The 24004-nt window shown below is 46.6% G+C and overlaps 1 pseudogene; it reads left to right on the plus strand.

Moving 5' to 3' along the window:
- Positions 1 to 24004, plus strand: part of LOC146201910 (histone-lysine N-methyltransferase PRDM9-like) — a 76722-nt pseudogene that overhangs the window by 32809 nt on the left and 19909 nt on the right.

Consider the following 24004-nt stretch of genomic DNA (forward strand, 5'->3'; position numbering starts at 1 on the left):
TGGCGCCGTCCGCACAGTCCTCGTTATCACCTAACTTAGAAATATCTAGAATGCAAGACAAAATTGACGACTTGGAAAACCGATCTAGGCGGTCAAATGTTCTTTTTTACGGCATCGAAGATACAGACGATGAAACGTGGGCTACTTCGGAGCAACTCATAGGTGAATTTTGTTCGAGTAAGCTTGGTGTGGCGCCAACTTCTATCGTGAGAGCACATCGTTTGGGTCGTTTTTCGACACAAAAGACGCGACCTATCATTGATAACCTCTATAATGATAAAGACGTGGAATTGGTGCTGAGCAACGATTCAGAGCTGAAGGACACAGATTAAAGCATTGATATCTCTCGCTATCCCTTACAAAAATGGATATTGAATTTCTGTTACCCACGTAATGTGTTTTTGATGAGTCATCAACCACTCAAAGGAGATTAAAGATTAGATGTGTTTTAACATCATATCCGCAGCAGACTTTCCTTTGAGATCACACATGAAGTTTTGTGCTTGGAAAACGCAACAGTATTTTTGGGTAGGATCTAATGTGGAAATACATTGACTTTCTCAAATGAGGAAATGTGAATATATATCATTTCTTTGTTAACTGCACACTTTCAGAGCCCTATGTTTTCATTTCTGATTAGCATATGTAGGATGTTGCCTAAGAAACAATTTTTGTGTGTTTTAACATGAGATCCGCAACAGACTTTCATTTGAGATTACGCAAGAAGTTTTGTACTTGGAAAACACAACAGTATTTTTGTATAGGAGCTAATGTGAAAATACATTGACTTTCTCAAATGAGGGAAATTATACATCACTAAGCGAATGTATATTCTTTACTATGTTTTCATTTCTGTTTAGCATGCACTGTAAAAACAAAAACAACTTTTTGGACATTTGTTTCATTCAAAACACGCTTACACCCTGCGTCTTGGGTGCTTGTGCCATTGCAAATCACTTCTTGCCAAGCGAATGGGTGCTGTGGTTGGACAATATGCTTGAGGGTGTTACGGGCAAGGATATTGTTGTGTACGCGAACCGACGCACTGCCACACCGCCTCCAAGCAAACGGGCGCAAGGCCGCTCCATTTCCAATGCCTCCTTGCACCTGCGAGCAGGCCGTTTTGGAGAGAGCAGCAGGGGTACCCCGGCTTGCGCCGACGACGACGCGCGGACGTAACCCGAGCCGTGCGTTGACTCGGAACTGGACCGTCCTGGGAGCATGTGCGCGACCAGGGCACGAGAAGCAATGCCTTCTTTATAATGTATGATATTTTGCGTGTTTCTTAAGCTTTCGAGCTCCTTCTTGCTCTGCGTATAGATTAGCCGAGCCCTCAGTCATCGCATCTCTTCCCGAAATGTTTAGATACAAATAAGGTTTAGTTACCAGTAAAATAGTGTTGGCGCTGCTGCGCTTGCCGGTATTGAAGCTTGGTCGCACTTTTTTTCCTTAAAGGTTCGTGCTACAGCTCCATGTTCAGCGAAAATTACGCCCAAGGTAGCAACCACCAAAGAGCCAGCGCTGATAAATTTGCCAGCGATGCCAAACTCGACATGTTAAAATGACTGCAGTGGACAAAATAGTGCGCATAGGTATCTAGAACATTAGATGCAAGTTCTAATGGTCAAGAAGTTGTAATTGTTAGAGCAGCCGCAATGGCCTGTACACTTCGAAACATGCTTCGAAACATGTCCCAATCTTATGAATGCAGTCCAGACATAAGAAGCGAATACGTTACCGACATTACCGTTTCCCCGAGTGGCCGAGTGGTTAGCGTAGAAAGCTACGGAGTAAGAGGTACCGAGTTCGAATCGTGACAGAGGTGCAGTTTATTTTTTTTGCTTAGTTTTAATTTTTTTTTAGCTTTTTTTAATGTAGTTGAGGTGCTTCGCTACGTTTCAGCTTTTACTTTTTATCCAAAAGTGAAAGCCATCAGGTGCTCATTGGTCAACACTCATGAACAACACACAAGAAATGCACACATTAGGTACTAACCAGAAACACGGTGGCCAACTTTCTTGTGAAACTCATCAAAAATGCATCAAGAAAATGTATAGAAATGTTAATGTGCATGATGAGGAATGTAATTAACATTTAATCAGAAATTCATTAAGCTTTTTTGTAAGGGATTACTCTGAGGCCGTCCGACAAAAGCGCCGCAATCTCTGGTAGTACGCCAAATTTGTAAAAAAGGAAGGTGACCGCATTCGTCTCGCTTTTAATAATCTGCACATCAATAATGACGTCTATGTGTGGGACACTCAGGCTGCCCGCGTAGTCTGCGTTTTTCGCCAATCCATGGAAGAGTGACGTTTTTCTTTTATCCCAGATAAAGCACCAGCTTCCCATTCTTCACAAAGATCATCATGTAATACCAATAAAACCATTGCTTTCCTTTACACAAACATCAGAAGTGTTGTATCGAGGATTTTTGAAATATCTTCACTGATCGACTCATGCTCCGCATCAGTTTTAGCACTAACGGAAACATGGCTCACTGACTTATAGTTCCTGATAACACCATTTTCGTCACTGAAACACGTTTTAGTATCTTTCGAAATGACAGACAAAATCGTAGAGGAGGTGGTGTACTCTTGGCATTAAAAGACGATTTGTTGGTTGCACCTGTAATGGTTAGTTCTTTTCTTGAATGTGTATGGGTTTGTTTAAAGTGCTTTTTAATTGATGTAATGATTGGTGTATCTATCGTCCTCCTAATATGACTGTTTGCTTTTCTGCTGAATTTAATCGAATCCTGTGTGAAATTTGTACTCGTTTCCTTAACTCTACACTACTCATATTTGGAGATTTCAACTTCCCTAGCATAAACTGGTTCACACAATCCGTCACAGCGAGTGAAACCGAAGCTCATATGTTTCTTCAATCATGTCTTGATTTTTCGCTGTCGCAACTTATCATCAATCCCACACGTGGCACATCGAGCACAGCCAATATTCTTGATTTATTACTAAGAAATAATCCTGATATTTGTTCAGACATAATTCATTTAGACAAAATTTCAGATCACGACGTAATAACATGACGCATTACCGGTTCCTTTAACGAAAAGAAAACTACTGTTGAACAAATCAGATGTTACAACAGAGCTAATTATGAAAGAATTAACACTGAATTAGATTATTTCGCTGTCCAGTTCAAAATCAATATTTATTGCGCACTGAAGAGCAAAATTGGGATTTATTCAAAACTACCCTTACTAACCTTATCGACAACTTTGTGCCTCTTACGTCCATTAGATGCAGCAGCAATACACCATGGTTTAATCACAAGCTGCGGGGTATGAATAACAACAAAAGCGACTTTACCGGCAGGCCCAAAAAGAGGTAGTTTAGGCACGTGGGAAAAGTATAAGAAATGCGACAGAGAATACCAGTCATTACTAAAATCCACTCGACGTCAATTTCTCAATCATGATTTGTCCTCTCTGTTAACCAACAACCCTCGTAAATTTTGGCGCATCATAAATCCTACCTCTCATCCTGACATTTTGCTTACCGACAGTAACGGCGTCATAATCAATGAATCTGATTGTGCTCAGGTTCTTAACGTTACCTTCATATCAGTTTTTACCAACGAAGACATTAGCTCATCTCCTGTCTTAAATACATCTCATGACATCTGCATGCCTGACAGTTATTAGCAAAGCAGGTATTTCAGCTTTATTAAACAATCTCAAAATTACAAGTAGCTCGGATCACCTTGGCTTTAACAATAAGATACTAAAAAATACATTCAGAAGCATCTCCGCTATCTTATCCTGTTTATTCTCGCAGCCGTTATCGAACAGACTAATTCCTAATGACTAGCGTGTAGCAAAGGTAATACCTATATTCAAATCAGGTGAACGTTCCACTCCACTTAACTATCGACCCATCTCGTTAACCAGCAACTTTTGCAAACTTCTAGAGCATATCATTCATAGCCAAGTCATTAACTACCTCGAAGACCATAACGTTGTTTTCAAACATCAGCACGGTTTTCGCAAGCGTCTTTCATGTAACACTCAACTAGCTGGCTTTGTTAATGACTTACAATCATCACTTAACGGGGGCTTTCAGGTCGACGCAGTGTTTCTAGATTTTTCAAAAGCATTCGATCGAGTCCCTCATCACAGACTTCTACTAAAATTAGCGCAGCTTAACATCCACCCTAATTAACGACTTTCTCCTACATCTCAGTTCACTTCAGTTAATAATTCTAACTCTTCTTCGACTTATGTGACATCTGGTGTACCCCAAGGAAGCGTGCTCGGTCCTTTGCTTTTTCTAATCTATATTAATGATTTACTTGCCTGTGTAACATCTAGAGTTCGTCTTTTCGCAGATGACGACGTAGTTTACCGTAACATTATTAATGACAGTGACCGCTAGTTCCTACAATCTGACCTGAACGCAGTAAGCTCATGGTGCTCATCCTGGTTAATGACTTTAAACGTTTCCAAAACAAAACAGATATCTTTCACTCGTCGTACAGCTCGCATTTCAACCACTTACATGCTCAATGACAATGCTGTAGAACTAACAAACACTTACAAATACCTTGCCGTGCACCTTCAGTTTGATCTAACTTGGCATCGCCATATCGACCTCACCCTAACTGCTGCTAACCGTTCACTTGGTCTTCTTAAACGTACTCTCAAACACGCTCCTATCCATGTTAAAAAAAAACTTGCTTATATGACTCTAATACGCCCTAAAATTGAATATGCCGCGGCTATTTGGGAACCTGATCAAGCCTATGTTATCACCAATATTGAATCTTTGCAGAACCGTGCTGTGCGTTTTATTTTTTCAGACTACTCACCTTTACCAACGTGAGAGCATTAAAACAACGTGCTGAACTGGAAGACCTATCATGTCGTCGTAAACACGCTCGGTTAACACTCTTCCATAAGCTTTATCACCATCCACTACTGCGCAGTGATTTGTTTCAGTCACCTGATGTCATTTTTCCGCGATTTGATCATGCCTTCAAAGTTAAACGCGCAAAGTGTAATTTATCATCTTATGCCAATTCATTCGTACCTCGCACTATCATTGAATGGAATAACTTGCCATCGCACATCGCTACAGAAACTAACATAAAAAAATTCCAAGAGCTACTTCGCTGTGACAGAAATGGGTAGAATATTTTGCTGTTATTTTTCTTTCCTCTTTTGATGTCATATTTAATGTTTCTTATTGTAATTGTTGCTACTTGCGACGTGTTTTTTACAGTTGTATCCCCCCCCCCCCCCCATATGTAATACCCTCCTTTGGAGGCCCTTTAGGGGTAACCTGAATGAATGAACTATCTGGGATACTTCCTGATCAAAGCACTGGGCTTGCTTAAAATGTTCCGACTCTGGTCAGTGGCCCTTAGTCTCCATGCTGAGAGCACGAAGGAACAGGAACGAGCTGCAGACGTTGTTTTTTGACTTGTCCGTCGAGAGACCGAAAAGCAACCAGATCTGCCAACAGTGTTCGAGTTTCAATGAAGAAGTGCAGTGCTTGCCGCGAAAGCAATCCGTCGCCGAAGAGGCTGACCCGCTCCAGTACCGATTCCGATCCCTGCCACCTATATACGACGGCAGAAAATTGTGCAACCTGATGCATTTTTCTCTATATAGCTTCGCGGCTCAGCTGACCACACCTCAGCTTGCTCGAATATCACGGCTCCCACTCAAAACAAGCGTGGTACACTCAAAGCGGATGGCCCTAACATGACTAATGCAACTAAAGACGATGCCGTCACCAGCGCTACCGCTTTACCGTGACGTCAAGGGCTCACGCTATTCCATACAGGGCGGCTGCTTTTTTTTTTTTATCACAATCTCCATTTTCATTAGCAGATCTGCAGTTACATGACTCTCACCATCCGGTTCTCTTTGACTGCTATACATTACCTACCTTCTCATTATTGTCTTGGTTACTTTGACTACTTGTAGAACTCCTGGCTACATTGACTATAGCTATATGTTCGGTGAGATTGCTTGCCTTGTCTCTTAGAGGCTACATTTAGTTTCCGCCTGTCCAAAGCTACCTCGTAACAGTGGTCTGTAACTTCAGGAAGCGACTTTGAGTCGGAACTGTGAGCTACGGCAATTCTTTAGTTCATTTAGCGCCTGTTTCATTTTCAGCCGAAGACTTCGTTCAAGCTGCTATCGCTACTGAGGCTGTTAATAAAAGCTGTGCTTTTCACCCCGCTTGTGAACTGACATTCTTACATACTTCAGTATTCATGCGAACGAAAATTTTATGTTCTAGCATATGCAACGGGTATTCAGTGTGCATTGCCACTGCTGCCCAAAACTCATCCTGAGCCTGTTACGGTCGCTCGCAGGTTGATGCTGGGGACCCGCTGCGCGCAAACTAGACGCTCCCCGAAGGTCTTCTCATCCGCCGCTCCGCGATCAAGGGGGCCCAGTACGGTGTCTTCACCCTCAAACCATTTCCCAAGAGAATCTACTTCGGCCCCTATGAGGGCGTCAAGATGAAGGACAACGGGGGCGGAAACGCCTACACCTGGGAGGTGCGTCGGACATAACCTAGTAGAAAAAACGACGGAAAATATCTTTTGGCACAGCAGACTTTAACGGTATTTGACAATGAATCCACATTGGTAATTTTAATGCCGTTTTGTGGAGAAAAAATAGAATTTTGTCAAATTACTTAAGAAAAATACTACAGACAAAAACTCAGAACACCAGAAAAGTGCTACGCTCGTTGCGGATGCAGTTTTCGTCTTTTTGGCACGTTTCTAACGCTTTATTTTCTATCGCCTGCAATTGCAGACACTTTTTTAACCACCAATTCAATGGTTATGGCATATGCGTTCTCTGTTCGTTATTACACCAGTTAGATGCGTACCAGCAAAAGTAAAAATCAAAAGAATGCCATGGCGTTAGAAGACGTTTTGTGCCATTACATGGTTGAGTTTTTTACAGCTTTACGTCCACCTGCATACAGCTACACTTCGGGTCACCGAACTTGTGATTAGATGTTTCTCTGCTGACGGTCACAAGGGGCGGCCTGCAAATTTCGTTTTAGTGATGTCGCTTTCCTTCATACAATTGAAAGTTTTATTGCCTACGACACATTTTTCGACTTCTAATGGTATATACAGACTCCATTCCTTTAGACACTCTTGTAATAGCAGTTAAACTCCATCAATGGCACCCCTCACTCTACAAACCAGAGTTCCCATAGTGTGGAGAAATCGCTACAGCCTCTTAGATGATGTGGGCATGCCAATTCAATCCCGCTGTCGAGAAACTTCCCAATCCCCATCTGGAGCAGTGGCAAACCATTCTGCATAGTAATGACTCTTACCAAAAACGAGGTACGGCTCGCGGGGCCCCCGCTAAGGCGCAGGTCACTGGGCTGCCTGACTATGCGGACCACCCAAGGCTCCTAGAATTTTCTTGAATAAAAATTCAAATCAATCAAACAATCAATCAACCAATCAATCAATTAGTCAATCACCCAATCATCATCATCAGCCTGACTATACCCACTGCAGGGTGAAGGCCTCTCCCATATTCCTCCAGTTAACCCGGTCCTGTGCTAGCTGCATCCACTTGACCCCTGCGAACTTCTTAACCTCATTCGCCCACCTAACTTTCTGCTGCCCCATGCTACGCTTTTCTTTCCTGGGAATCAAGTTTGTTGCCCTAAGCGACCATCGGTTATCCTTTCTTCGTACTACATGTCCTGCCCATGCCCATTTCTTCTTCTTGATTTCCACTAGAATGTCAGTGACGAGTTATTTCTCTGACCAACTCTGCACGTTTCCTATCTCTCAACGTTATCCCTACATTTTTCTTTCCATAGCTCTCTGCGTTGTCCTCAACTTAAGTAGAACCGTGTTTGTTAGCCTCCACGTTTCAGCTCCATAGGTGAGTTCAGGTAAGATGCAACTGTTGCATACTTTCCTCTTGAACGATACCGGTAAGCTGCTAGTCATAATCTTGGAGTGCTTGCCAAATGTGCTCCACCCCAATCTTATTCTCCTTGTTATTTTGCTTTCATGGTCGGGATCTGCGGTTACTACCTGTCCTAAGTAGACATATTCGCTTACTACTTCCAGTGTTTCGCTACCTAATGTAAACTGCTGTTCCTTCCCGAGGCTGTTGAACATTACCTTAGTCTTCTGCATATCGATTTTCAAGCCTACCTTTCTACTTTTACTGTCTAGGTCATCAATCATTATTTGCAGTTCATCCCCCGAGTTGCTTAGCAAGGCAATGTCATCAGCAAATCGCAGATTACTGAGGTATTCTCCATCTACCCTTATCCCTAACTGCTCCCATTCCAAGTCTCTGAATACTTCTAAAAAGCTGTGAATAGCACTGGGGAGATCGTATCTCTTAACCCTTTTCTTTATAGCAATTTTGTTACTTTCTTTATGCAAAACTATGGCTGCTGTGCAGCCCCCATGTATATCTTCAGTACTTTCACATACGGCTTGTCTACACCCTGATTTCGCAATGTCTGCATGACCGCCGAGGTTTCTACTGAGTCAAATGCTTTTTCGTGATGTCGTGACCCAAATTGCGTGTTGTAGGCCCGGTTGGTTGTTGGAGCAGGAATAAGGACGAGAAGGCTGGAAGCGAACTTTGAAGCGAGATGGGAAACTTTATATACAGTATTTACATGGTAGCGTTGGTTATTGGGAGCCTGACTAGTGGAACAGTATCCTTTTTACAACCCCCGGCACACACTTGTCGCCAGGTATTATAGGGCTGTTTCCCTATGTTCCCCAGATGAAAGGCAGGCCAGATTATGAGGGAGTGTCTCTGTCACCTCCCTCTCCCGCACTCTCACACGCCAACACCACCTAGCCTCTGCGCTGAGAGCTGGCGTCACAGCAACGTCACAAGGATGAGACCGGTGTCTCGACGCGGCTCTGCTCATCTGCCGTGAAAATCGCGACGGGGCTCGAGAAACCGGTCTGTCTGCCCCAAGCATGCCTTCCTAGCATTCCTAATCCGGAAAGCCACTGCACGTGGGTCCGGCAGGAGCGGTCAGTCGCCTTTCGTGTCCGATGGTGTGATCATGGTTTATCTGCTGCCGTCTATTTTTGTGCACGAGTGCAGCGATGACGCTTCGACATAACGCAGAAAATGAGGTAACTATAAAGCGGGACCAAAGGTTCATGTGTTCCCGCAAGATAAAGTGCTGCAGCAATCATGAATACGTGCCATTCCACGGAAAAACTTCGTCCCTTCTGAGCATTCCAGGGTGAGAGATGAATAATATTGTTACGAGCGAAGAAGAAGCGGGCAATGGCGTGGGCAGGCGCGCTCGCGCTAGGTCCGCCATCATTCATTAAACGTCATCTACCATCGCCATCGGTCATGTTCTGTCTCCTTTCTTCATCGGCTTGCCGCCCCGTAACATTTGGTTGGAGGCGCGGGGTATATCATCACTCGGCATCCTGGCCCGGAGCTTCAGCGCCCTGTGTCATCTTGAGCCGTCGGCAGCGGGTTCTTGGGACGACGCATCACCTGGCTGTTCCCCAGCCTGCCAGACTCGGCCGACGCCACATCGCCGTTCTCCACCCCCGCTCAGTCAGCCGCCCTGACCAAAAGACACGAAGAAACACAAGTAGCCCAAATTTAAGATCCCACCGACCCGAGACGTCACGAACACGCGCAAGGACACACCACAAGACGCAGCGCATGAAAGACCTGACCGAAGGATCCGACCGACCCGAGACGCCGACCAGACGAACCCGATACAACACTACACGTGAAAACATCGCCCCAGCCTGTGCCGTTTGATGCGTGCCTAGGACCCAGCCATCAAATCCTGGCGACCTGTTCAACGAAAGCTTCCTGGGCCAGGCTTCATTGATCATCATGGCGGCAAGCCGTTACCTTCTTTCTCTTCTTTCTTCACCGGTCCGCACAAGATCACCGTCATATCATAAACCTGATCAACTCTGACTTCTTCGGCCACCGATCGGGACGATCACTTGGTGGCCCCGGGTAGTGTTACGGGCGAAGAAGAAGAAGCGGGCAATGGCGTGGCCAGGCACGCTCGCGATAGGTCCGCCATCATTCATTAAACGTCATCTACCATCGCCATCGGCCATGTTCTGTCTCCTTTCTTCATCGGCTTGCCGCCCCGTAACAATATTTTTCATTCGTTCTCTTTTGTGGCTTGTAATTGTAGCGCCGCCAAAAGTGCAAACGTTTTGAGTACCTTTTAAATGTGTATTTAATATTTTATCACGGGTTCTTATTTGTAGCAAGCTGTTATATTAGACAAATATTTCTTTTTTAGGTCTCTGAGCATCACTTTACAGACGACGACATTATGCGAGAGGCGCCATATGTCGACGATGCTACAGGTCGAGTGACGACAGCAGAGTTGTCGCATCTGCGCCTTCGGCCAGGTGCAATTCCATCATTATTTCCAGGCTGCCCTAGTTACCTATCAAGCACAAAGGCTTTAAGAGAGGAGCCAGCAGCGAAGCGAACACGTTTGGAAGCTGCTTCAATGCAAAGAGCAATTTCTGAGTCAATTCGGACATTTCGCAATGCCGAGGAAGCGGACAAAATTACCACCTTAAGGGACCTTGACAGCGAAGTCAGAAGCCATAAGTCACAGTCCTGGCATGTAATTGAGGCCAGTGAGAGTCTCATGTTGGTGCACATCGTAGAGGACGAAGCTCCGTGGATTAAATATTCAATTGAAAATAAAATCAAACCTCAGTATCACACTGTTGTTTATGAAGAAGCCGCTCACAAGACTGGGCCCTAGCTTGCCTATTCCGAGTGCAGCTAGAATCAAAAGTGCAGCTAGAATCCACATGACGAAAGCCCGGCTTCGTATGTGGTGGACAATAGTTAGACGCTGATAGTGTTCACAGCAGCTCTACCCTATCCTCTCATTTCTCTTACCTTTTCTTGCATTTCTCTTACATTTTTAGTTTCTCTATTTCACCCGGCTAGGGCACATTACTGAGTCCACCCGATACAAAGGGTGCAGCCACAAATCATCATCATCATCATCATCATTAGCCGAAAGCTGTCCCCGTGACCCACCATGGGAAGAAAGGGAAGAATGCACGCCCGCTCTCAGTAGCGTTGCTCGACACTTGAAGGGACTGGAAATTGTTCTCTTCCTCTCATTTGTCCGGTCGTCGACTTGTTGGCGGGACCCCGCACTGTAATTGCCGCCAGGTGACGAATTGTTCCCTTCTGCCGGCCGGTATCAGGTGCAAGGTCGACTCACCGGCGCCGATTTTGGGCGCTCATAGCCGAAGAATCCCCCCGCTCTGTTGGGGGGGGGGGGGGGGGGATTCCGAAAATCTGCTTGATCTTTTGCTTGGTTGCAGTCTAAAGTTGTCCTACCTCTATTAGCGATTACCTTGGTAAATACCTTATACGTAACAGACAAGCTACAAGCTGATTGGTCTGTAATTTTTCAAGTTTAGCGTCCCCTTTCTTAAGAATTAAGATAATGTTTGCGTTCTTCCATGGTTCCGGTACCGTCGATGACACTGGGCACTGCGTATACAGGGTGGTTGGTTTTTCTAGCACGATATCCCCCCACCCTCCAACAAATCTATAGTTACCTGATCCTCTCCAGTTGCTTTCCCCGTTTTCATAGTTTCTAATGCTTTCTTAACTTCATCCTTCCTCACTGGCGGAATGTCTGACTGCATTTCGCTACCGCTGATGTCATTATTGTCCTGACTTCTTTGGCTACTGTAGAGATCAGTATAGAACTCCTCGGCTACTTTGACTATCTTGTCCATATATATTCGTGATTACATTGCCCGTCTTTTACCTTAGCGCGTACATCTGATTTTTGCCTATGGCCAATTTCTTCTTAATCGCTTTAAGGCTTCCCCCGTCCTTTACAGCATGCTGAATTTTCTCCATGTTGTCCTTCCTTATATCGGCCACTTTGCTCTTACTGATAAGCTTTGATATCTCTGCCAGTTCTATCTTGTCTGTTGGATTGGAAGCTTTCATACTTTGCTGTTCCTTAATGAAATCTTTCGTGTCCTTAGACAGCCTACCGGTATCCTCTCTAACCTACCGCCTACTTCTATAGCGCACTCAGTAACGATATCTCTGAAATTCATTGCTTCTAGGCTAACGTCGTCATCCTCGATTAGAGCTGAATATCTATTCTGCAGCTAGATCCTGAACTCTTCTGCTCTCTCCCTCACCATTAATTCGTTGATGAACTTTTTTCTTACTAATCTGTTTCGTTTCCTCTTCAGATTTAGACTAATTCGAGACCCTACCATCCTGTGGTCATTGCTTCGCACCTTCCCGATTATCTCTACGTCCTGCATAACGGTGGGGTTAGAACACAGGATGAAGTCAATTTCATTTTTGGTCTCCCCGTTAGGGCTTTTCCATGTCCACTTCCGGTTCTTCCGTTGGCTGAAGAAGGTGTTCAGGATTCATAAGTTGTTGCGCTCTGTAAACTCAACCAGTAACTCCCCCCTAAGAACCAATGCCATGGTCACCCACTGCCTGGTCTCCTGCCTGCTTTTTCCCTACCTTGGCATCGAAGTCGCCCATTAGTAAAGTATACTGCGTCTTTCCCTTCCGCATTGCCAAATCTACATCTTTAGGTGCGTAGGCCTGTGCAACTATCCGTTTATACCGCTTATTAGGCTTAATTACGAGGCCTGCCACCCTCTGATTAATGCTATAAAATTAATCTATATTACCAGCTATATACTTATTGATAAGGAAACCTGCCCCTAGCTCTCGCTTCTCCGGTAAACCTCGATAACACAACATATGTCCGTCCTTCAGCACTGTATGTGCCTTATTCGGCCTCCTAACCTCACAATAAGCCCTATGGCTTCCCATTTCAAACCCTCTAGTTCCTCTAACAGCACTGATAAACTAGCTTCACTAGCTAGGGTTCTATTTCCAATGGCGGCCTGTCCAACGGAGCCAGAGATTCTTAGCACCCCCCGCTGCTTCACAGGTCTGACCGCCGCCGTGGTCAGTTGCTTCGCAGCCCGATGACTGAGGAGGGTGGCCAATTCCTGTTCTGGTGAGGGAGTGCGTTGCTGGAGGTGTTCACGGCATCAGGTCGCACTCCAAACTTGTTTATGCAATTCGATCGACGCGCGGATTTATTTATTTAATTCGGAGGGGAATTGCGCGGCACCAGGATTCGAACCACGGTCCTCTTGCATGCCAGGCGGATGTTCTACCTCTACGCCACCGCTGCACAATGCTTGACAGCGAACTGTTCCATTCTCGGGCAGTTCGAACAAAAAAAAAAGAGTAACGCAAGACGTCACCCCTACAAGAAAATTTCCTGACCTTCTAATCGTTGTCCAGTCGCTTCGATATATAATTTGGCGCCTGAATATACTTTTCGCATTTGATGCCTGTTTGAGAGTAATAAATGTTATGAAAAAAAATTTAATCTAGCATTTCTTCTACGATTCTTTAGCTCTTGCCATTTAAGTTCTGTTTGCTCATCGAATCAATTGCACGCAACTATTCCTCGTATTCCAGCATTGCTTTAATTAGGCGCCAATGAGGCCTTGAGCTTTTAGCTACTAGGAGAAAAATTCATCGTCTTATGTTTTTCCACAAGCATTCCTTCCATAACCCTTCGAATTGCAGAATCTAGAAAAAGAAACCGGCCACTCAAACTTTTCATCGCCGCGACCGCGATCACAAAGTGAAACCTACTTTTGCGCAAACAATCTTATTACAGCCTTCATTCCTTCATCTGGCAATTAGCGTATGAAACTGCCTCAATAAAGAAATCGTTGCATCACGAACCACAAAATTTTGGAGAAGCTTTGGTAGCGCTATTGATTGCTCAGTAAAAATTGCTGCACAAAATGAGAGCTGCGCCTTTTTCTCGTATTCCCACTGGTTTCGTTTTCTCCTTTTCTTCTCTGACTCATGCTCTTGTTGCCATCAACTTGCATTTATACGCACTATAGTTTATGTTAATTTTGTACATCATGGCTTGCTAGCTCTTATTTTGCTTGTATTGTTAACATGTGATGATACTATATAATGCTTTGGCGATGCTTTAATAATGCACCCTTCTTCCCTATTTTAATGACCACTTGGGTCTTAGGCGACTAAAATGAACTGAAATTGCCTTCAGATGCGAAGTAAAGGGTCTTTTTAGTGTCTCTTCTCAATGGTCCGGCATTCTGTAATTTCCCGTATAGACAGACTAGCATCCCATGATGAAAGGTTGCTGCGTCATCAGACATATTTCCGCCGATCTAAGCTGCGTCATCAGACATATTTCCGTTTAGCGCAACGATTCATTGGGGCTCAGATCAGTGGGCCAAAATGTTTTGTCCTAACGGGATATTTGGCTGCCAAACATTGATTTGCCATGATTCCACACAATGGCGTTGTTTGCAGCACGTTTGACCCCAGCTTCACCGTTTGCAGCTAATGGCAGCGCTACCGACTTCTACTCTGTATAATGTTACGATTATAAAATTGATGAAGCGCATTCGTCAAACATTCTCTCTGGCATATATTCCTTCCTTTTGATAATTCCTTCAACAACCTTCATTGTTTTTCTTGGCGTACATAATTCTTCGCAATTGTTTCGCCTTTACAATTAGAAGCTCACATACCCGGCCAGTTTCTTTGTCATCGATGACAGGAATGTGGCTGTCAGGAGCTCATCCCTCAAGAAATACACGACTGCCACTTTAGCTTTCAAACAAATAACTGCCTCTAGGGTATAGTTTTCTTCCCCTCAGGGCGAAGCAGTACAATACATTTTGCTGGTACTGCGTGAAATGCGCCCACGTTTCAACTGCATTAAGGATTAAATTATAGCTGAAAAAAATTACAGGGTCTCTTAGATGTCTCCTAAGAGGACGATGGCGAAAGCCACCCTTTCTCTTCTATCATTTGCTTCTCATCGTTTGACTCTAATCGGCGTTAATTGCAGTGCTACATATAACAATAATTGGTTTATCTCTTAAGAGGAGAATGGCAAAAGCCTACCCTTTCTCTCCTATTATATGCCTCTCAACGTTGAACTCTTATCGGCGTTCGTTGCAGTGCTACATATAATTATATTTGTTTTACAGGAAAATAAAGGCGCAGTATCTGTCGCATTTTCTCCGGCAAGTGCGAGTCTGGACGGTACACCATCGCTCCTGTCGCGTGGCGTTCCTTGGCGCGCGTTCAAATGTGGGATTGCAGATGGCAGGAACGCTAGACAAGGAAAACACACCTCGCACAATATAACAAATCTCGCGCACAACTTTCACGCACGAGATTTCGTTCCATGAGCCTACAAAGGCGTTCGCCTTAATAACAAGGGCGCGGCAAAATATCAGCCACCATTTGTATGCCCGTCCCCTTCACTCTCTGGCTGTGAGCTGACAAACGTCACAAGAAAATGGGTGGTGGTGGTAGAACTTTAATCTCCAACAGATACAGGATAGGCGTCAACCTATCCGCCTACACGACGGCCTGGAGCCTTTGGACCCGGGCGGCGTGTTCGGCCAGTTGGAGTACACCTAACTGAGTGTCAGGGTGTGAGCTCTACTGTATAGACTCCCAAAGGTATTCCGTTTTTGTCTATTGATTTATAATTTTTATTTCTGGACGCGTCCATATCATATGTACCAGATCCACCTTATCCTGACATAGTTTGAACCTATCTGAGAATTGTTCCGGGTACCACTGACTTAGAAAAGCTGGATTCGGAAAAGTCCTTGTTTGTAAGCGCCTCCAAATGCTTTCTTGGATCTTATTTAGTGTCTTAGAGACCTTTCCCTAGAGAAAATTTCATATTGCTGTTTTAGAATCAGTTTTAATTGTAGCAGCCATTGTCCCTGCTATTGCAAGGGCAATCGCCCCCTCTTGTGCGAGGAAAGCTCATTCTAACCGAGCCGCTTATTCTTGGATTTTGTTCATCTGACACTACCGCAACATAACATGCCAGTCCTCATACTCGGCGGCTTCAACATAGGCCACGTCCTGTCTTCCTTGATATATCTTTGCAACGTTTCCGCCCTTTTCCGCCTTCTTTCCTGGTGATGCCCTGGATGCATGTTTCGTGGCAGCGGGGGGATTTGTAGTCGCTTCCTGGCTTTCATCAAGACATCCGCCTTCTCGTCTCCTTGGCTTTCGTATCGAATGCCTAGTTTTAGCAGTATGCTTCTTCCTGTCCCGGTGTTTGCCAGACCTTTGTACTGGGAGATTTGGTTGGACTCTATCACCTCTGCCAGCGTATTGTGCACCCCCAGCTTCATTAGCCGGTGCGTATACGTACTGATGGAGAGACCAGGGGCTGTTTTTATGCTCTTCCTGATGATTGCTTCAATCTTAGCCTTCTCGCAATTGGTAAGGTGTATGTACGGGATTACGTAGGCTATCTTGCTGATGACAAACGCATGTTCAAGTCGTAGGAGGTTTGCTTCTCTCACACCCGACTTTCGATTTTCAATGCGTCTAATTAGACGTATCGTTTGTTGAGCGCAGCCTTCGAGTTTCTTTATAGCTTCTCCTTGACGACCATTTTCCTGCAGCCACATACCTAGGATCCTAATCTTGTCCACTCTGGGGATGGGAACTCCGTCTGCCTTTAGTTCGATTCTAGGTTTTTCTTTGTCTAATCTGCTGCGTGTGGCTGGTACACGAGCATCTCGGATTTTTTGGGAGAGCATTTCAGGCCTCTGGGGGTTACGTATTCTTCAACAGTTTTCACAACTACCTGAACGATGTCTTCAATTTGTCCATCACTGCCTCCCGTTCTCCAGAGTGTGATGTCTGCATAGAGGCTGTGGTTTAGACCCTCAATTTGGTTTTAGCTTTGATGGAAGCTTGATGAGTGCAATATTGAAGAGCAAGGGGGAGAGGACCGAGCCCTGGGGCGTTCCTCTGATGACCAGCGTTAATTTGTCCGACTTTTGTTCTCCCATTTGGATGGTTGCTTCTCGTTTCGAGAGAAAGTCCCTTACTTAGTTGCAAGTTTTTTCACCTAAGCCGAGATCTTGTAGGTTTTCAACTATTGCTTTGTGTTTGACGTTATCGAAGGCCTTTGCCAAGTCCAGGCCCAGGCAAATCCAACACCAGATCATTGAAGCGCATACTAAAGACACAAAAAAACGGGCTCAACCATCAACTAAGGACACGAGGTACTCGGGGTTGCATTTTGAAATTTTAGTTTCACTCTTTTTTTTTGGCCTGCGTGTGACCAAAGATGTACCAAGTCATGAAACACTACAAAAGACTTGGAGGTCACGTACTGCAAAGGCTGCACTGCCAAAATGCGAAAGCATTAACACTGCCACGGCGTACGTTGTTGACTCGTAACTGATGACTTTCTGCATCTGTGCACCCACACCATTGAACTCCGATCGCCAATCTTCGACCTCCAATGCTTCCACTCGGCGGTGTGTAATATTTTCGAGTCAATTACTTCAGTACCTTGCGGTATTCAGGGTACTGTTTAACGCAGACTTCTGATTGGCTGCAAGTGTGACGTCACCAAACCACTGACGTCATAGGTAGTGACGGCGCATACCCTATGATGCCATCTTCTTATGACTTCACATGGCTCATGACAGTGTCTCAGTGATGTCATCAAACAACTGACGTCGACCTATACTCAGGAGCAGGTCCGAAATTTCTGTTCATTTTCTGCTTTTTTCCTTGCTTACTGTCGCTGTTGTCGTTTCCCTCAGTACCCTACGGCGTCCTTATACCAGTGAGGGAGAATTACAAAACCATGTTCATGAGCCCGGCGGAGAGTTGGCGCGTTTGGCTGGGAATCGGGGTGATGGTGGTACGACTGTTGGATGTGTCAATGCGAAGGAAGTTTCCTGGTTACAACTTCTGCATAGTCACATGAAGCATGAGGTAAGATGACGCCCCTAGGTGATTACGTCACTAGGGAACCAACTTTCTGCAACACATTTTTGGGACACATCCGGCACCAACATATAGGCTAGAAATGCTTTCGCCTCAATAAAATCGGAACTGACTATTCATATATGCGGTTTCTTCGTTCAAAGCTTTCAGGGGGCAAGCGCTGTTAACAGAAAAGCTGTTTTACCCTCAAAGTGGGAGTGTTTTAGGGTGGCCCTCAGCTAAGGCCGAGGAGACTCCATCCAGGGGAATTTCTTCCCGGCCTGTCTGCAGGTTCCCAAGGACGGCGAAATGTTCCTGGTGGACGGTCGCCCTCTGGACAAGTCGAACTGGATGCGCTACGTTAACTGCGCAGCCTGTCCGCGGGAACAAAATCTGGTGGCCTACACGCGCCATTGCAATATCTACTACAGGACCCCCAAGGCCGTCGGCGCCGGCGAGGAGCTCCTCGTGTGGTACAGCGCTGTGGAGGAGGAGGAGGAAAACACTTTATTAAACGAGCGAGTTTGGACCCTTCAAGGGCCCAGGGCCACCGCACGGCCCTCACATTACGCGCATGTGTCCAGGTCACGTAGGGCCATGGCACTGGCACCCCGGTCTACACAGCGAAGTTGTATGTCCAGGTCCTGCGACGTAAGGAGGGCCTCCCATTCCTCCCATGATCCGATGGCGGGCTGTCCCTGCGGGGGAGGATCGGCAGGGCAGCCGAAAAGAATGTGGTCCAAGGTGGCGTGCAACTCTCCACAGAGAGTGCACTCAGGGGAAACGGGTCGGTAGTAGGATAGGCGTTGAGGGGGGAGAAGCGTTCGGGTTTGAAGACGCCTCCAGAGTATTTGTTGGGAGTGAGACAGCTGGGGGTGGGGAGGGGGGTAGAGTCGACGGGCAAGGCGTGCTTGCTGTGTGAGCTCAGAAAATGTATGTGCCCGCTCCCTCGAGAAATCCCGGCATGGGTCGCCATTTGCCCGGCTAATAAGTCCTCGGGCTATGTTATCGGCGGCCTCATTTCCGGGATTGCCAGAGTGAGCCGGCACCCATATAAGCTCAATACGCCTGTCAGAATTCAGGGTGCACATTCTCAATATTTGCCACGTGGGAGGATGGACGCGTCCGCGGGCAAAGTTAAGTATGGCTGTTTTGGAGTCGCTAAGTATGTAAGCCGCATCTGTTTGGGCGATTGCTAAGGCTATAGCCACTTCCTCTGCTTCTTCCGAGTTACAGGGAGGGTCTATGAAGTGAGTGAGTGGGGGGGCTGCTGGATTGTAGGCCACAGCTACCGAACGGTCTGAACCACATGCGGCGTCCACCCAGCGGACATCCTCTGCAGTCCCATAGTGTTTATGGAGAGCTTTGGCTCGCGCGACGCGGCGGGATTGATGGTGTTCTGGGTGGACGTTCTTAGGAAGAGGTTTGAGGATAAGCGCTGAATGCACGGCCTGAGGGAGAGGGTTTAACTCTTCAGCATGTGCGGGTATGCGAATGCCGAGAGTATCCAGTATATGTAGTCCTGTTTGCGTGCCAGCCAACCGAAGGTACTGTGTGTACCGATGTGCCTCTATAAGTTCTTGTATATTGTTATGCATTCCTAGTTTTAAGAGCCTGTCCGTGCTAGTGGTCTTCGGTAGGTTGAGCGCTGCTTTGGTAGCCATGCGGATTAAGGCGTTGATTTTATCTTTGTCTGCACAGGAGAGGTTCAGATAAGGAGAGGTGTAAAGAATGCGACTGAGCACAAAGGCATGTAGTACCTTTAAATTGTCAGCTTCATCTAGGCCGACTCGTGAGTGTGAAACCCTTCTCAAAAGATGGATGACGGAGTAAGTAGACTGTTTTAGTGCCTTCAGGGTAAGGTCGTTTTTCCCCGTGTCCTGTAAGTTCAGACCAAGAATGCGGAGGTTGGGGGTTTGTGGTATAGGAGTATCGTGCAGATAAATTGTTATGGGGGCGGTAGGAACACGCCGCGGCCGGAGTAGAAAGAGTGCTGACTTTGTCGGGGAGCATTCAAGGCCAATTTTTTCCGTGTGGGTAGATATAGCTGTGGCCGCTTCTTGAAGTGTAGATTCTATGTCTCCATCCGAGCCGTATGTGGTCCAAACCGTAATATCATCCGCGTAAATGGTGTGTCCCAAGTGTGGGATACTGCTTAAAGCCTTTGCCAGCGGGATCATGGTAATATTAAAAAGGAATGGCGACAACACTGCGCCTTGCGGGGTGCCAATGTTACCAAGTGTAAAAGAGGGGGTCTGTATATCATCTATATGCAGGGAGGCGGTGCGTCCGTTCAGGAAGGCCCTGATATAGTTATAGGCCTTAGGCCCTAGCTGCAGCTCTTGAATGCCTTGCAGGATAGCACTGTGCGTGACCTTATCAAATGCTTTGGTGAGGTCTACTGCCAGTATTGCTCTGGTGTGGTGTGGGATATCATTGAGGATAGCATTTCAAATCTGTAGTAGGGCGTCCTGCGCCGATAAATGAGCTCGAAAACCTAGCATGATATGGGGATGCAGTCCATGGGATTCCATGTGTTGCGTAAGACGGGTGAGGATGACATGCTCAAAGAGTTTGCCCAGACATGATGTCAGGGAGATGGGACGGAGATTTTGGGCATTTATGGGCTTGTTTGGTTTAGGAATGAATATTATTTTACCGTGCTTCCATTCATCCGGCAGCTGCCCCGCTTCCCAGCACTCGTTAAAGTATTCAGTGAGCAGGGAAATAGAACGGTCATCTAGGTTTCTGAGCATGACATTGGTGATTTTGTCCTCTCCAGGGGTTGAGTTGCGTAGCTTAAGGTGGGCTGATCTAACTTCGATCTCCATAATGGCGGCATCTAGGGAGGGTTGATCAGGGCCTATGTAGTCTGGATAGGATATTGCTTGGCCCACAGTAGTATAATTTGATTGCAGTTGGGCTAAGAGCGATTGCTGACTACATCGATGTTTATGGATAAGCCTTTTGAGGGTAAGCCGAGTTTCCTTTTTATTTTGTGCGGGGTCTATCATGTGTCGAAGAAGATGCCAGGCCCTGGAGGAGGAGAGATTACCTCGCAACCCATCACATATTTGGTGCCAGTTATGTTTACTGAGGGCGGCGCTGTGCTCCTCTACTTGCTTTTGAATTTGCGCCAGTTTAAGTGTAAGCGTTCGATTATGCTTATGTTTTTTCCAGCGCGCAAGTATACTCTTCTGTGCTTCGAGAAGGTGCATTAACCTACTATCTGCAATGGGAGTCTCGGGGGGTGGTGTCTAAAGTTTGCGTGAAAGCCTGGACATCCTCCTTGAGCTGTGTCATCCATGTGTGGAGGTTAAAGGGGGTCTTTAATGTTCTGGCCTCTCTGTGTTTACGCAGATTATCCCAGCTAGTTTGCCGGACACGGTAGATTTTAGCTTTTTTGGCAAGGTCAAGCTCTATAGTTATTATATAATGGTCACTGCCCAGGGTCTCATTCGAGTTGCTCCATACCAGTGTTGGAAGGTTTCGGCCGAATGTAAGGTCAGGGCTAGTATCGGTGGTGACACTATTGCCGATTCTTGTGGGTGTGCTGAGATCATTATATATAGAGAGGCCCTGCATCTGTAGGGTGTTGTGTAATTCCGCTCCTCTCTTGTTGGTGCGCATGTAGCCCCAGTCTACATGTGCGCAGTTAAAGTCGCCTATAATAATGAGGGGGTCCTTTTTTGCCACTGTGGATGCAGCTTTAATGAGAGCAATTAATTCGGCGACCGGCTGTCTCGGAAGGAGGTAACAGTTAAGGATGAATAGGGGATAGGATTTCTGAGCAGACGGGATTAATTCTAAATATGTGTGAGCCACCGGGGAGTGTATTTCGTGACAAGTGTATGGAATTAAGTGTTGAACATACGTGGTAACCCTAGGGTTGGGAGTGATGTCAGAGGGTACCAGAGCGTATCCTGGCAGTGATACATTTGTTCCAGCCTCCTGGAACGCTAATATATCGGGATGTGTGGAGGAAGCAGAGAGTAGTTGCTGCAGGGGGTCTCGTTTGCGGCGAAACCCCCTGCAGTTCTATTGCAGAATGCGTAGTCGGGGGTTACTGCCTCCTGTCGACAGGGTCATGCTGGAGGGTAGGAGGGCGAAGGATGGAAGTTGGTGAAGGGTTGTCAGCTGGGGTGTTCGAAGACATTCCAGCAATCATTTTTGGAATCTGTTGCATAATGGCGGTGGTTACTTGTCTGATAATTGTTTCTGTAAGCCTAGCCATGGCGGTTTCAATGTACGTTTGAGTCTGAGCCAGAATCTTGGCTTCTGGGTTTTGGGCAAAGTCTTTGAATTTGGATTCATTGTCTGGAACGTCTTCTGGTCTCCGTTTTTTTGGGGGAGGGGTGTGAACGATTGGGGTGTTGGCGATGAAGAGGGTTGGTTGGATGTGGAAGGAATAGAGTTAACGGCTGCCCTTAAATGCCTTACCTCTTCCCGCAGGAGTGCTATCTCTTCCTCCCGCCGTGATGTTTGGGGTGTACTGCTGGCTTTGGTCCAGGCTGGCTGGCGATCCTGACGAGGCACTAGGGGTGGAAAGTCCTTTGCCGTGGGCACTGCTGTTTTGGGTTTCGGCGCTGTCCGTCGTCGAGGCTGGGGGGTCCTGGCTTTGCATGAGCCTGTACCGGTAAGGTGGTTCCCACCACAAAGAATGCATTTCGGCGTGCAAGTGTCTTCTTGCCTGTCGTGATTCTCTCCACATCGAGGGCAGAGTCCGCTTCTTGGGAGAGGGCACACATCGTACCTGTGACCAGGTTTTCGGCAGTTTGTACAAGCTTCAGGGCTGCCCTTGTATTTGGTGCATCGATGTACAACACACATGTACTTGATGGTGTGGGGTACCGGACCAGAAGCAAATGTTATTAGAATTGACAACGTTTTCCCCATGCGTCGAGCCGCTATGATATTGGCCTCCGGGTTGCGATACTGCAAGTCCTTTAGTATTTCATCTGGTGCTTCATTCCAGTATGCACGGGAAATAACACCCTTGACTGCCGCTGGAGGTGCCGCGATATACGCGGCTACCGGGAATTTCTTGCCATCTATAGTGATTTCCTGCATGTTCACTAAGGCGAGAGCTGTTGCCTCCGCCACCGTCGCTACCGTGAAGGTATTGTTTGTAGGATGAACTGTGATGTGCGGTTCGCCCATCACTGAGCAGCTCGGAGTTGCATGCAGTGCGTACAAGAGACTTGGAGCTGGAAGCTTTTCCAGGGAGAGCCCTCCTCTCGGGCGAAATACGACTCGGATCGTGCCTGCCGGCAGCGCGGCAAGTTGTTTACTTTTGTGCACGACCGCGCGCGTCATGCGCAGTAAGTGCGGCGTCTCCTGGAGCGGGGCTCGAGAGGTTCCAGGTGCAGCGTCCGACGGCGCGCCGGCGTTGCTTCCGTTAGGGTTGACGTGAACTGAGGCCGTTGATGGGTTTTTTGAGGCCGCGTTTGAATCTGAGGTTTGAGCTCGATAAGCACGTAGGACAGTTTTCCACTCACCAGGGCGATAGTCTTGTGGGTTGGGTATCTCTGCATCCACTGGTTCCTCCATGGTTGTTGGGGACTGAGGAACGCGGCACGCCGGACAGGGTCCCCTCGATGAGGCGAGGCCTAGTGCGGCGGCGTGGCTGTCAGAGGCGTTTTCACTGGATGATTCTCGAAGATCGCGGGGCACATCCAAAAGATGGCAGCGGTTAGGGTCGGTGCACCTTCCTGGATCCGTTGATCGTTTTGACGTGTCACAGGAAAGATTGGCTGGGCACAAGAGCCAGAAATTGGCTGAGCTGTTGCGAACCGCACCCGCTCCACAGCACACGGACGCCACCCCTGATCCAAAAAGAGCAATTCTCTACAGCGCTGTGTTCGCCCGAGAGCTGGGGTTGCTCGGAAAACCACGAGTTTTGGGGCCGCCTGTGGAAGGTAAGGGACTCGATGAACGGCCGAAAATGAGTAGGATGATCCGATTTATTGCGGTAGTGGCAATTTGGTTTTTAATGGAGATTGGTGTTACACTTTACCAATGAGCGCTATGGAACTAGGTATTCTGCTACGCCTAAAGTGTGGGAGGAGACTTGTTTTCCAGGACCTTCTCCTCGAATACACAGTACACGAGGTGGTGGGAAAGGTTGTGGTCGACGGAAACCGGTGTGTAAGCGGC

This window comes from Amblyomma maculatum, chromosome 1 (assembly GCF_055883805.1).
Source record: "Amblyomma maculatum isolate TAMU_Amacu chromosome 1, ASM5588380v1, whole genome shotgun sequence".
In the NCBI taxonomy this organism is placed as follows: Eukaryota; Metazoa; Arthropoda; class Arachnida; order Ixodida; family Ixodidae; genus Amblyomma; species Amblyomma maculatum.